Raw genomic sequence first — 14,141 nt, forward strand, 5'->3', positions numbered from 1 at the left:
TGATCTCAACTGGCGAACCTGCCGGGCTAGAATAGTCACTGGCTCTCCTCGTAAGTCAAATCCTTGTCCAACTGGACAGAGCTGAAATCTAACACATGGGATGGATCGCCATGATACTTTCGAAGCATGGACACATGGAACATCGGATGAACTGATGATAACCCCAGTGGCAATGCAAGCATGTAAGCCACCTCTCCCACTCTCTCTAGAATCTCAAAAGGTCCGATATACCTAGGGCTCAACTTGCCCTTCTTTACGAACCTCATTACACCCTTCATGGGTGATACCCGAAGCAATACTCTCTCTCCAACTATGAATACAACATCACAAACTCTAGGGTCGGCATAACTCTTCTGCCTGGACTGAGCTATGCGAAGTCGATCTTGAATAATCTTGACCTTATCCAAGGCATCCTGTACTAAGTCTGTGCCCAACAACCGAGTCTCTCCCGGCTCGAACTACCTAACTAGCAACCGACACTGCCTATCATATAATGCCTTATAGGTAGCCATCTGAATGCTCGACTGGTAGTTGTTGTTGTAGGCGAACACTTGAAGGGGCAAGAACTGATCCCACGATTCTTCGAAGTCTATAACATAAGTGCAGAGCATATCCTCCAAGATCTAAATAGTGTGCTCGGACTGTCCATCCATCTGAGGATGCAACGTTGTGCTCAACTCAACCCGCGTACCCAACTCATGCTGTACTACCCTCCAAAAGTGCAAGGTGAACTGCATACCTCGATTAGAAATGATAGGCACGGGCACACTGTGAAGACAGATGATCTCACGAATGTAAATCTCTGCCATCGCTCCGAAGAATAGGTAACTACCACAGGAATAAAGTGCACTGACTTGGTCAGCCTGTGCAAAATGACTCAAACTGCATCGAACTTCCTCTGAGTTCGTGGGAGTCTAACAACAAAATCCATAGTGATGCGCTCTCACTTCCACTCAGGAATCTCTATCTTCTGAAGCAAACTACCAGGTCTCTAATGCTCGTACTTTACTTGCTGACAATTTAGACACCGAGCTACATATGTAACTATGTCTTTATTCGTCCTCCTCCACCAATAATGCTGCCGCAAGTCCTGATACATCTTGGCGGCGCCTGAATGAGTAGAATACCGGGAACTATGGGCCTCCTCAAGAATCAACTCACGAAGTCCATCCACACTAGGCACACAAATACGACCCTGCATTCTCAAAACTCTGTAATCTCCAACAGTAACCTGCTTGGCACCACCGTGCCGTACTGTGTCTCTAAGGATAAGCAAATGAGGATCGTCATACTGTCGATCTATGATATGCACAAACAAAGAAGACCGAGCAGCTGTACAAGCTAGAACACGGCTGGGCTCAAAAACATCCAAACTCAGGAACTGATTGGCAAGGGCCTGAACATCCAATGCGAGCGGTCTTTCACCAACTGGAATATAAGCAAGGCTACCCATACTAGCTGACTTTCTACTCAAGGCATCGGCTACCACATTGGCCTTCACGGGATGAAAGAATATGGTGATATTATAGTCTTTCAATAGCTCTAACCACCTTCTCTACCTCAAATTGAGTTTTTTCTGGCTGAACAAATACTACAAGCTCCGATGATCCGTGAATACCTCACATGGCATGCCGTGAAGATAGCGCCTCCAAATCGTCAGCGCGTGAACAATGGCTGCCAACTCTAGATCATGAACATGGTAATTTTTCTCGTGAACGTTCAGCTTCCGCAAAGCATATGCAATAACCTTGCCACCCTGCATCAATACCGCATCCAGACCAATACGAGATGCGTCACAATATACTATATAAGATCTTGAACCTATGGGTAATACCAATACCGGTGTCGTAGTCAAAGCTGTCTTGAGCTTCTGGAAGCTCGCCTCACACTCGTCTGACCACCTGAACAGGGCACCCTTCTGGGTCAATCTGGTCAACGAGGCTGCTATAGATAAAAACCCCTCTATGAACCGACGGTAGTAGCCTGCTAAACCCAAGAAACTACGGATCTCTGTAACTGATGTGGGTCTAAGCCTGTTATAGACTGCCTCAATCTTCTTAGGATCTACCTGAATACCCTCTGCTGATACAACGTGACCCAAGAAAGTAACTGAACTCAACCAAAACTCGCATTTTGAGAACTTAGCATATAACTGGCTGTCTCTCAGAGTCTGAAGAACGATCCGAAGGTGCTGCTCGTGCTCCTCTCGGCTGTGGGAGTAGACCAATATATCATCAATAAATACAATCACAAAGGAATCCAAGTAGGGCTTGAACAACCGGTTCATCAAATCCATGAATGTTGCTGGGGCATTTGTCAGCCCAAATGACATCATTAGAAACTCATAATGCCCATACCGAGTCCGAAAAGTTGTCTTAGGGACGTCGGATGCCATAATCCTCAACTGATGGTAGCCAGATCGCAAATCAATCTTCAAAAACACCTTGGCACCCTGAAGCTGATCAAATAAATCATCAATCCTCGGCAATGGATATTTGTTCTTGATGGTGACCTTGTTCAACTGTCGATAATCTATACACATGCTCATCAATCCATCTTTCTTCTTCACAAACAACACAGGTGCACCCCAGGGAGAGGCACTAGGTCTAATGAAACCCTTATCAAGAAAATCTTGTAATTGTTCCTTTAATTCTTTCAACCCTGGCGAGGCCATGCGGTATGGCGGAATGGAAATGGGCTGAGTTCCCGGAGCCAAATCAATGCAGAAATCAATGTCCCTGTCGGGTGGCATCCCCGGCAGGTCTGCGAGAAACACCTCTAGAAACTCACGAACAACTGACACTGAATCCATGGAAAGAACCTCCGCACTAGAATCACGAACATAAGCCAAATAATCTAGACACCCCTTCTCGACCATATATCGAGCCTTCACAGAAGAGATAACCCTACTGGCAGAATGGCCATGAATCCCTCACCACTCTAATCGTGGCAACCCCTGCAAGGCTAAGGTCACGATCTTGGCGTGACAATCTAATATGGCATGATAAGGTGACAGTCAATCCATACCCAGTATGACATCAAAATCAACCATATCGAGAAGTAGAAGATCTACATGAGTCTCAAGACTCCTAATGGTGACCACACAGGAGCGATAAACACGATCTACAATAATAGTATCTCCCACTGGTATAGACACATATACAGGAGCACTCAAAGAATCACGGGGCATAACCATATATGAAGCAAAATAGGATGACACGTAGGAGTAAGCAGACCCCGGATCAAATAGAACTGAAGCATCTCTACTGCAAACTAAAACAATACCTGTGATAACAGCGTCAAATGACTCAGCCTCAGGTCTGGCTGGGAAAGCATAACACCTGGGCTGGGCCCCATAACCCTGAACTATGTCCCTAGGACGACCTCTAGCTGGCTGGTCTCCACCTCTAACGGCCTGACCTCCACCTCTAACTGTCTGGCCTCTACCTCTAGCTGCCTGAACCCTGCCTCTGGCTGGCTGAGTAGGTGGTGCAGCAACTGGGCCGGAACCATGGCACGAGAACCCTGATACTGTGAGCTGCCCATTTCCCGAGGACAAAATCTAGCAATGTGCTTCAGATTACCACAAGTATAACATAACCTCGGTTGCTTTGACTACTGACCCTAAAACTGACCATGTCGACCTGAATAACCACCCTGATAACTCTGGAGTGGAGGTGCACTAATAGGAGCTGGTGGCGCACTATAGGCTAGCTGGTCGGAATAATGCATCTGAGGGCCACGACCACCTGAGGCACTGTGGGATGCCTGGAGTGCTGAATGAAACGGCCTGGGAGGATGGCCTCTACCAAAGGTACCCCTGCCTCTAGATAAGGCACCACTGAACTCACCGGAATAACGAGGTCTTTTGTCAGACCCCTGACCTCCCTGAGTAAGAAGCATCTCGACTCCTCTGGCGACATTAGCAGCCACTTGAAAAGAAATTTCACTACCAGTCTCCTTAGCCATCTGTAATTTGATAGGCTGAGCAAGTCCATTAATAAACCTCCTCACCATCTCTCTCTCGGTGGGAAGCAGAAGAATAGCATGACGGGCTAAATCCACAAAACGGGTCTCAAACTGAGTAACAGTCATACTGCCCTGCTGGAGACGCTCAAACTGATGGTGACGCTGCTCACTCAATGTGACAGGCAGAAACTTCTATATTAATAGCTGAGAGAACTGGTCCCCAGTAAGAGCAGGCGACCCAGCTGGTCTGGTCAATAAATAATCTCTCCACCATTTCTTGGCAGAACCAGTCATCTAAAATGGAGCAAAATCAACCCCATTGGTCTCCACTATACCCATGTTTCGTAGAACCTTGTGATAGCTGTCAAGATACTCCAGGGGATCCTCTGAAGGAGCACCACTGAAGTGAATTGGGAAGAGCTTGGTAAACCTGTCTAACCTCCACAAAGCCTCAGAAGACATAGCTGGCCCATCTTCGGCCTGTGCCACAACAACTGGCTGAACTACTCCAACTGGCTGAGCTGCTAGAGCATGATACTGGGGAGCTATCTACTCCAGAGCGGGAGTGGTGGGAGGCTGGGCTCCTCCTCCAGCCTGAGAGACTGCTGGTGCTATGGGAAATGCGCCAATCTGGGGCACACTCTTAATAAGGCCCACCAAATGGACCAAAGCGTCCTGAAGTACTGGGGTGGCAATGAACCCCTCCGAACCTGAGTTGGTCCAGCAAGAACACTCTGGGTTGGAACCTCCTTGTCGAGCTCTATCTGAGGCTCCACTATTGGGGCTGCTGCTCGGGCTTTGGGCTAAGCCCTGCCCCTACCTCGGCCTCTAGCACGACCTCGGCCTCGACCTCTAGCACGACCTCGGCCTCGACCTCTGCCCCTCGTAGGAGCTGCCACTGGAGGCTCTGGCTGCTGCTCAGAGGAGGAAGCGGTATGTGTTCTCGCCATCTGCGAGAGAATAAGAGTAGAAGAGTTCAATCAGTATTGAGAAAATAACATCGCACGACAGAGGAGAATAGAAGTGAAATTTGTTTCTAAACTTCATAGCCTCTGGAAGATAAGCACAGACGTCTCCGTACCGATCCTCCAGACTCTACTAAGCTTGCTCATGAATCGTGAGACCTAGTCAACCTAGTGCTCTAATACCAACTTGTCACGACCCGGAATTCCCACCGCCGGAACTGTGATGGCGCCTAACATTTCACTTGCTAGGCAAGCCAACGTTAGAGAATCATTAAACCAAATCCTTATTTCCATTCAGTAAATAACAATAATTAGCTAAGATGAAATATGATAAGTGCGGAATAATATAAAAACTGCCTTAATTACTACCACTCGGATTTGGAGTCACAATTCACGAGCATTCTAGAATTACTATAAGCAATAGTCTGAGAAAAATACAACTGTTTGAATGAAAGAAACAGTAAAACAGAAAAGATAGACATGGACTTCAAGGTCTGTGAACGCCGACAGATCTACTTTGAGTCTTCGGATAGTGGGTCCAATAGCTAAAATCTCGATCAACCCGAGCTGGTACCAAAATCTGCACGTGCAGAGTACAGTATCAGTACAACCGACCCCATGCCCTGGTAAGTGTCGAGCCTAACCTCGACGAAGTAGTGACGAGGCTAAGGCAAGGCACCTACAAATCAACCTGTGCAGTTTAACAATGTATATACAAATAACATTAATGAAGAATTAGACAGGCGATATCGGGAGGGGGAAACATGCTGGGGGAAATACGAGATAAAGAACTACAACAGAATAATAACTGGAATAACCAATACATTATAAATCAACAAGAACATGAATACAGTAAAGGAAATATGCACGACATCACCCTTCATGCTTTTACTCTCAATCTCACCATAAAATCAATAGAAATGGCACGACATCACCCTTCGTGCATTAGCTCGCATATCATGGCACGAAATCACCCTTCGTGCATTAACACTCATAATATTGCACAACATCACTCACAATATGGCATGACATCACCCTTCATGCATTAACACTCACAATATGATACAGTATCACCCTTCGTGCATTGACACTCTCCCTTACATAATGCAATGAACAATTAACAGCAGAGAGATAGAATAACATGTACAAGCCTTACTTTAACATTTGGTTCAACAATATCAATCTCAATTTTGAAATAATTTCTCAATTATCACCAGTAGATCCATAAACATGATAAGAATGATCAATTTGACAACACAAGTCCAAACACGTAGCAATTAGGCATAGGAAAGAAACAATATAAGAAAAACGGGAAGAAAATAGGGAAAACAGGTAAGTTGGCGGCGCATAAGTACTCGTCACCTCACATATACGCCGCTCACATGAATTTCACATAACAAATAGTCTAGGGTTCCTAATTCCCTCAACTCAAAGTTAGACACAACAATTACCTTGCTCTGAAGCGCACTTAATTCTCAATCACAACTTTTCCACTAGAATTCATCTCCAAACCACTCGTATCTATTAAAAAATGACTCAATAATATCAAATATTGCTAAAGGAATCAATTATATTGCATAAATTAAATTTTTCGAATTTTCCTCCAAAAAGTCGAAAAATCGATCCCGGGCCCACTTGGTCAAAACCCGAGGTTCGGACCAAAATCCATTTACCCATTCACTCCCGAGCTCGAATATGTAATTGGCTTTGGAATCCACCTCAAATTGAGGTTTAAATTCCCAAATTTCTGAAATCCCTGGTTTCTATCCTAACACCTAATTCTACCATGAAAACTCTAGATTTTAGGTTGATAATTCATAAAAATGTAATGGGTAATTGAAAAAAAATGGTATAGAATCACTTACCAACACTTTGGGAAAGAAAATAAATCTTGAAAATTCCCTCTAGCCCGCTTGTTTTGTGAAATGTGGGAAAAATGGATTAATCCCGTGTTGGATTCTGTTTTAAGTGCCGGGGGACAGTGTGCATCGCGTTCGCAAGGCCACTGTCGCGTTCGCGAGATAGTGTTCGCATTCGCGTAGGCTACCCCCCGGCCTTCGCATTCGCGAGACATTGCTCGCGTTCGCGATGAAGGAACGACCAACCCTCCCCCAAGGTCCCCAAGTGCTTCGCGTTCGCGATGAGCCGGTCGCGTTCGCAAAGGGTAAATCCCCCATCACTTCGCGTTCGCGACCAAGCCTTCGCGTTCGTGAAGAAGAGATTTTTAGCTGCCCAGTTTACTCTTCGCATTCGTGAGAGTACCTTCGCGAACGCGAAGAAGGACATGCCAGAACCCCTGCTGCAGCAAAATACCAGATTTTCTAAGTCCAAAACATCCTGTGGCCTATCCGTAACTCACCCGATCCCTCAGGGCTCTAAACCAAACATGCAAACAAGTCTAAAAATATCATACAAACTTGCTCGCGCGATAAAATCGCCAAAATAACACCTAGAACTATGAATTTTGCAACAAAACGAATGAAATTCTCAAGAACACTTTAAAATTCCTATCTTCTCAACTAAACGTCCGAATCACGTCAAATCAACTCCGTTTCTCACCAAATTTCACAGACAAGTCTTAAATATTATAATGAACCTATACCGGGCTCCGAAACAAAAATATAAACCCGGTACTCACAATGCCAACATCAATAAATTCTTAGAAATAAATAAATTTTCAGACTTTTAATTTTCCTCAAAAATTCATAACTCGAGCTAGGGACCTCCGAATTCGATTCTGGGCATACGCACAGAACCCATAATTTGATACGGACTCACCGAAACCGTCAAAATATAGATCCGGGCCCGTTTACCAAAAATGTTGACCTAAGTCAACTAAAATCAACTTTTAAGGCATAAATTCTTATTTTCAATAGTTTAAAACATAAAATTTTTTCGGAAACACGCCAGGACTACGCACGTAAATCGAGGAGGATAAAAATGAGATTTTTAAGGTTTAAGAGAGCAGATTCGAGTTTTAAAATATAAGATGATCATTCGGGTCATCACATAAATATTTATTAAACCATTAAGTGATTAATATCAAGTGCGCCAAGTGGGAGAATGTAAAATATGGCCCACGTGTGGTTTATAAATATTTTGGTTTAATAAATATATTTTGTTAAATTAATATTTGGATAAAATTAGGAGAAGTTAATTGTGGCTATAACTCCCCACTAACTCACTTTGATGGAAAGTGAGAATTAACCGATGGTCCCTCTCTCTACCTATTAAAATAAGAATAGCGTAATTTCATCATACTCTATTCTGAAAAGAACACATAAACGGGAGAGAATTACTTATTTTTCAAGAACAACAACATTAAAGAAGGCTTTCAGTCAATATCATTAAGAAAACATATCATGGATTCAGATAAGTTTTCTTGATTGAAATTATTGTATATATATTTTATGTGAAAATCATATAGTTTTTCTGTTCTAAATAATCAATAGGATTTTATATAGATTGTTTATTAATCACAATTGAGAACATGAAAAATCCTTACATTCCTAACAAACAACACAAGAAACTAATCAGTGTGAAAAGACTACTAGGCCAGAATCATTGGCTAGTTTGTCTCCTTTTGACCAAGTTCAGCTACCAACTGTTTTCATAAACCGAATTTATTACAACAAAATTGACATTTAAAAAAAAAAAGAAAAGAAGAAGACATCTAGTCTTTTTAAATTCTTATCTTACTGTTCTAATTATTGAAGTGTTAATTAAGTGAGACGTTTAAAAAAGGAATGGTTAGATAAATGATCTTATAATTAAGGTTATTAAATATAAGTATCTTTCTTTAGGCATGTGCAAGAACGTAATATAGAACAAAAGGAGTACATTCTTTACCAAAAGAATAAGAAGGTAACATGAAAGGCGAATCTCCTAATTTTCGATCCCACTCAATTATTCCCTCCTTCCATAATTATTGTCTAATTTGGAAAATTCATAGTTTTAAACATAGAAGATTTGATGCAGCCAATAATTGGTTTCCACTTATGTTCTTCTATTAATAACCTGACAATTGAAACACTGCTTCTTCTTTCGTTGAGTATATTTACAGTACCTCCCTTCTGTTATTTTCAAGTCAGTGTTATTTTCTTTTTTACTTTGACAAGTGAATGTTGGTAGTATTTTCCTATTATAGCCAGCTAATTTTCGTCCATGTTGACTGCTTTGTGTTGCACGATTCACGGTTTATTTGCAGCTAATGGTCCATTGAAGAAGACACTGTGCAATCAAAACACTTGAAAAGGAGCTTGTAGAGAATGACCCCGTCAACCGAGTCAGGAATTTATATTAGGGGTTAAAAAAAAAAGAGACAGGACTGTCACACTTAAATGTTTGAACCTATGACCTAAAGCAACGGTTGGATCTCCTTTGTGACTACACTAGAACCTTCCATATGCCAAAGAGGATTCAAAAGTTTATATATATAAACAAAAAAAATCATTTTTGCTGAACTTGACTCTACCCTGGGGTGGTATTATAGTCGTAATATACTCCAGAAAATGGACAATCAAACAAAAGGAGCCATGAAAATTAGCCACGTTGTCAAATCTACATTTTCAATTCTCAGGAAAAAGTTTACATATTCGAGGGTGTGTTTGGTACGAAAAGAAATATTTTCTATGGAAAATCCATGGAAGATGTTTCCATGTAAAATGAGTGGTTTTATCACTTATTTTCTCTTGTTTGGTTGGTGAGTGAAAAAACTTTTCCGGAAAGTATTTTTTACATGAGCATTTATACAATATTCCCTAAAGATCCGGATGTCACTGAGTACATGAGTATTTATAAAATAATATGGTCCGAAATACTGAAACACCATATAGGAAAGTAGAACAATATATGTAAATAAAACTAACAGATAAAGAAGGAGAGTCAAGGTCTGTGGACGTCAGAGCAGCTACCTCGAAAATCTTTGAACTGATAAAGCTCCGAAAACCAGCAAACCACTGTATCCGGAAGTACCTGAATCTGCGCCCGAAGTGCAGGGTGTGTACAACCAACCCAGTAAGTAACAAGTCTAACCTTTGAGCTGAAAGCAGTGACGAGCCCAACAGGTACAGTGCAAATATAGAAATAAAAGTACAAAAATATATACATGCTTTCAAGTTCAACAGTTAAAGCTCAAACAGGTAAAATATGCCAAGTGTAACTGAAATGAGGAATGATACGTCTCGATATTTACATTTCAATTATGTATGCCAACTGTAATGCAAAACACTGATGAAATCATACGGATACTCTCAGAGTATCAAATCACTCAGTCCTTACATTCACTCAATCCTCACAGTCAGTCATTCCTCACAATCACTTAGTCCTCATAGCCACTCAATCCTACCAATAGCTCGGCACTCGCACTCAACACTCGCACTCGCACTCACACTTAGTAGGTCATGCACTCACTGTTGATAAGTCAGACTCCGGAGGGGCGGATACAGCCCAAGCACTATAATAAGTCAATCATGGCATGAACTAATAAAGCATATTGTGGCATGCAGCCCGATCCCATAAATATCCTCACAATCAGTCCCTCGGCCTCACTTAGTCATCAGTCTCTACAGTCTCTCGAGCTCACAAGTCTTATGATATTCAGCCCAAACAATGATGATTTGATGCATCAATAAATGGCAACAGAGACTGAGATATGATATGCAAATAATAGCTGTGACTGAGTACATGATTGCAAATTAAGCAAGTAATTTAACAGCAACACGACCTCTACGGGTCCCAACAATACCAACATATGGCCTAAGCATAATTTCTAACAAGAATCACATCTCAATTTCTTTAACACATGGGAAATACGTGGAAAGTGACAAGTTATATGACTACACAGTTCCACGGAGTCAACCGAGTCACAATTCTTACGGTGTACGCCTACATGCCTGTCACCTAGCATGTGCGTCACCTCAATACCAATCACATAACACCTAATTCGGGGATTTATACCCTCAAAACCATGTTTAGAAGTGTTACTTACCTCAAGCCGTGCAAATCTCTACTCCAATAATCTCTTGCCTTATGAATCGGCCTCGGAATGACTCGAATCTGGCTACAAAAAACACGATACAATCAACACAAGCCATAGGAATCATTTCAATATGAAAAAACTAAGTTGTTAAGCAAAAGTCAAAAAGTCAACTCAAAAAAATAACTGCGGACCCACATCTCGAAAGCTTATAAAAGTTTCAAAATCCGAACACCCATTCAACCACGAGTCCAACCATACCAAATTTATCAAATTCCGATACAAAATCGTCACTCAAATGCCCAAATTTTATTTTTTAATCTCTAGCCTAAAACTCCCAAAATTTCACCTCGCAAATACATAAACTAGGTGAAAAATTCAATAGGTAATTAATATTATTGCATACAAATGATCAAGAGTGACTTACCTCGAGAAACCCCTCGAAATCCCTCTCAAAAGCGCCTTAATTCGAGTTTGCAAAGTCCAAAAATGATAAAACCTCGGAACCCTATGTTTATATTCTGCCCAGTGCTTTTCGCACCTGGGACCAACTTGACCATATTTGCGGTTCTCCTGGCAACCTCCTGTGCTCACACCTGCAGACAAGGTTCCGCATCTGCGGAGCCGCACCGACAACCAACATTTTCACGACTCTATTTTTCTTGAAGAATTTAATTATTCTTCTAAAAATTCACACAAACCCAAAGAAACTAATGTGCTGCTTTATATTTTTACGCAAAAGTAATGTTTAAATTTGTGCTCCATAACTAAAAAGAAAATACTCTATTTTTAGTTGAAAAAGAAAGTACTCTTTCTACAACATGAAAATAAAGTACTCATTTTATTAAAAGAAAAGAAAATACTTTTTCTACACCATGAAAAGAAAATATTCATTTTGTTGAATTGAAAAAAAAAACTTTTTCTACATCATGAAAATAATATTTTTTTGTTGAAATGAAAGAAAAACTTTTTCTATGAAAAAAGAAAGTATATGTTTTTGTTGAAATGAAAAAAATACTTTTTTATATCATGTAAAAAAAATAGTCATTTGTTGAAATACAAAAAAGAAATATATCTATAACATTAAAAAAAGTACTATTAATAATATTTTTATTTGGGGCGGGGGTGGGGGTGAGAGGATGGGTGGGTAGGCGGAGGTGGGGCGGGGGTTAGGTTGGGGTTGTGTGGGTTGATGGGGATAGGGAATAGGGTGAAGAAAGTTAAAAAGGAGTTTTAGAAAATATTTTTCCTTCTCTTGATAGGGAAAATATTTTTCTCCAATTGGATGAAAATGAGTTCATGAGAAAAATATTTTTCAAAATATTTAAGCCAACCAAACATTCCGGAAAATATTTTCCGGAAAATATTTTTTCCTTCGTAGCAAACACACCCTTAGTCTTTCCATACTTGTTCTTCTACATTTGGAGGCCGGTTTACAAAGTAACATATAAGAAAATGAGAAGAGCATTCTGTTAGAGCTGAAGCAACTATGGGGAAATCAGTTAGGATTCGAGTCGTTGAATTCCTATACCTCATATTGCAATTGATTTGTGTAGAATGCAGAAAAGGTTCTGACAAGCATCCATCTCGGAGAGAAACAACTTACTGGAATAATTCCACCAATTATATATGGACTCAAAAAGCCTAGAAGCTATGTTGCTCGAACTCTCCAAAAGTGCTGCCCCACCCGTGTCGGATCCTTCAAAAATGCACTAAATTTGAAGGATCCGACACGCACCCAATAATATTTTTGAAGAGTCCGAGTAACATAGCCTAGAAGTGATAACAAATTTTCTGGGGACCGGGTTTACCCACTATAGCTGGAATTTTAAGATTAAGAACATTAGGTCTTTGGTTGAATTATTAGGTGAGTACATGGAAAATCAAAGCTTAGACAAGTGGCTTCATCACAAGAGATCAATAAGTGAAAAAGCTATTACTGCTTCAGCACATTCTGTCTTGGAATGGAATACTAGACTGCAAAATTGCAGTTGGAGCTCTATGATACATGCATCACGAGTGCTCCCCACCAATCATTCATCGCGACATTAAGTGTAGCAATATCCTTTTAGACCATGAATTGAATGCCAAAATTGCAGATTTTGGACTGGCTAAGGTTTTGGCTAAGTGGGGAGAGACGGAGACTGCTTCTGCTATCGCTGGCACGTTTTGTAACCTTGCACCAGGTATATCTCATTATTAGAATACGAGTTATGTTTCTTATTCTTGAAATTTAAGAGTTTGCATCTACGTCAAAACTGAATGTCAAGAGTGATGTCTACAGCTTTGGTGTGGTATTAGTGAAGGAAGTTTTGCAAATTCTATAACTGGGCATTTGGACATAAAAATTGTAAAATTCCAAAAAAAGAGAAAAAGAATTTCAAGGGAAAATGGTATTTGAAAATTAGAGTTGTGTTCGGACATGAATATAATTTTGGGTTGTTTTTAAATTTTTGTGAGTGATCTGATTGAACATTTTGAAAAACAGCTTTTTGGAGTTTTTTAAATTCTTGAAAAATTCTAAAATTCATTTTCAAGAGAAAATTGAAAATTTTATGGCCAAACACTAATTTCGAAAAAAGTAAAACTTTTTCAAAAAAAAGTGAAAAATTTACAAGAATAATTTACTAACTAATTTACAAGAATTCAACTATTTTTTTCTAACATTCAAATAATGAAAATATACCAAAAATATATAACTAACCTTGTTATCGGAGAACACTGCTGCTGGAAGGGAGAGGAAGAGAAGACCCTAAGCTCTCTCGCTCAACCCGAAGCTTCGCCGCCGGAAGAAAAAAGAAGTTAAGATTCCGCCGTCGTCGTTGGAGAGGATGAGAGGGAAAAATACCGTGAAGAGGGGAGGTGGTGAAAGTGTTCCGCCATGGAGACAGGAAGGAGGTGGGAGTGTTTCGCCGTGGAGAGGGGAAGAGGTGGGAAAAGAGCAATATAAGAAAGAGAGGAAGAGAAAATCGAAGGATGGGGGGGGGGGGGGAGGGAGGTTAAAACAAGCTTTCGACTGTTTCGGTCAATAACTTAAAAAAATAAAATTAGATTTTAAAAAAATTGACCGTTTCAACAAATCACAGAACAAAAGGTACTTGAGATTATATTTATTTAGATCTTTGGGGTCTTTCACATACCCCATCAAAAGATAGTGTCAGGTATATATTAATTTTCATAGATGATTATTCAAGGAAGGTTTGGGTTTATTTTCTGAAAAATAAAAGTGA

General features: G+C 40.7%; 1 long non-coding RNA gene across 2 annotated transcripts; it reads right to left on the reverse strand.

The window, feature by feature from the left end:
• Positions 1-9,650: 9,650 nt before the first annotated feature.
• Positions 9,651-13,879, reverse strand: LOC107827874 (uncharacterized). 2 transcript variants are annotated; one of them, XR_001657634.2, is made up of 4 exons: positions 13,616-13,879; positions 11,339-11,527; positions 10,924-10,991; positions 9,651-9,914 (listed from the first exon to the last, which is right to left on the reverse strand). It is a non-coding gene; the product is annotated as an uncharacterized LOC107827874 (long non-coding RNA). The 2 variants fall into 2 exon arrangements; XR_012706059.1 differs by having other exon boundaries at positions 9,651-10,991; positions 13,616-13,878.
• Between the last annotated feature and the right edge of the window lie 262 nt (positions 13,880-14,141).

Source organism: Nicotiana tabacum, chromosome 23 (assembly GCF_000715075.1).
Source record: "Nicotiana tabacum cultivar K326 chromosome 23, ASM71507v2, whole genome shotgun sequence".
Lineage (NCBI taxonomy): Eukaryota > Viridiplantae > Streptophyta > Magnoliopsida > Solanales > Solanaceae > Nicotiana > Nicotiana tabacum.